This window comes from Mus pahari, chromosome 3 (assembly GCF_900095145.1).
Source record: "Mus pahari chromosome 3, PAHARI_EIJ_v1.1, whole genome shotgun sequence".
In the NCBI taxonomy this organism is placed as follows: Eukaryota; Metazoa; Chordata; class Mammalia; order Rodentia; family Muridae; genus Mus; species Mus pahari.
The window spans coordinates 60,035,822-60,037,644 of NC_034592.1; positions in this window are offsets into that span (position 1 = coordinate 60,035,822).

A 1,823-nucleotide genomic window follows, 5' to 3' on the forward strand; every position below is an offset into this window, starting at 1 on the left:
GAGCCTAGAGGTATTGCTAACATGCATGATGAAGTATAGACAGCAAAGAACTTTGTAAGTTTTGATTAGGTCTAACTCAATTATATAGAGCCTTCATTTTCTAAGAGCCCACACTGGGCTAGCAACTGTCAGGCCACTCCCCTGACTTTTCCGGCTGAATTGTTAAGCTGTCTTCTGATTTATTTAAGAAAATAATGCAATTTAAAGGAATTTTACAGAAAAATTTACATAATTTTCTTTACACTATAATTTGTTGTATTGTATTGCATTTAAAGGTAATATTACAGGCGACCCGCAAGATGCTTCAGTGTTTAAGAGTACTGGTGGATATTCCCGGTACCCATAAATCCTGTCACTCCAGTTCTGTGGAATCCCACATCCTCCTTTGGTCTCCATGGACGCTAGGCACACACATGCTACATATGTACACATGCAGGCAACATACACACACACACACATAAAATAAATTAACATAAAAATGGATGGTATTAATAATCTAAGGTCTATTAACAAATGAATTTACCTAAATCATTAAGCCAACTAAGTCTTTAGTAGTGGTTGTTACACAGGGCCAACTGTATTTTCCAGTGTATCTCTTTAGGAAAAAAAGTTATAACAGACTAGGAAACATTACTATAAATGAGAATTAATTCCTATAAATTACTTGGAATGGGGAGAAAAGCCAAATGGAAATGACAAATAGTATTGACCCGTGGATTTACAGTTAGGCAATAATGTGGTACCTGTCTTATTTCTTAAAGACTTTGCACATTTCTTTTTCTTTTTTCCATATTATGTTTCAGTAATCAAATAACAACAAACCCCATACGCATCTGTGTTGCCCAATTACAAACTTTTTATGCATAGCAATTTGTTACCATTTCACATTATTACCGCAGCTCATTTCTCATGGAAAAAAAATTAGCATCAGTTTAAAAGAATATTTCTTTAATCACCGATTCTGATTGTCAGCAGTACCATTTTGTAGATGGTTTTGAGCGGACTAACAAATCTTTTATTTTTATCGGCTGTCTCATTTTGTTCTCTTGCATATTTCACATTTATGGTCTATTCAGACATTCTCCTGTTTTGTTAAGTAGGAATCTGTGTGGTCTTTGATGTAAGACATAATTTATTTGACAAGGAAATATGAGTCTGTGCCCTGAATCCACATTTAACTGATGGATTGAGAAATTTTAAAATTGCAGCAAGATAGACTCTCCTACAAACGGCATGCCACTTGCATTTTGCTAATCTATTTGGCAGCAGATTTGCATATCTCTGTCTATATATGAATATGAAGAGATTCAGGAGATCATGCAACGGTAACCATGTGCAGTTTTTCTTTTATTAGTAGAAAAAGAACTTTGCCATATGAGTCATGGATGGTTCTTACAGAAAGATTTTGTATACTCTATTCCTGAAATTAAAGTCAAGATATTTATTTTTCTTTATATAGACAGTTATAGCTTTATAAAGTGACTCATAATGTCTTCAAGTATGTGGTGCTTTCCCCTCCATCTAGCACATGCAAGTCCTCTTAGCATTTCAAGATTTATATATTTTACACGTTCTCCCAAGTCCATATTCTGGTAATTGGAAACTTACTTGAAGCTCATTCCCTCTGCTCAAACTGCTTGTCAATTAACCTTTGCGAAATGAAAGTTTTAAAAAATACGACTTTCATATTTCAATCAGGTTCATTTTCAATCATCTTGAAATGTAGAAATTGAATAACACTCTGGGGCTGCAATGTTTTTTTTCCCCCCACATATCACATATCATTTAAGATCTGAAACATCTTTGATGCTCAAGTGTGACTA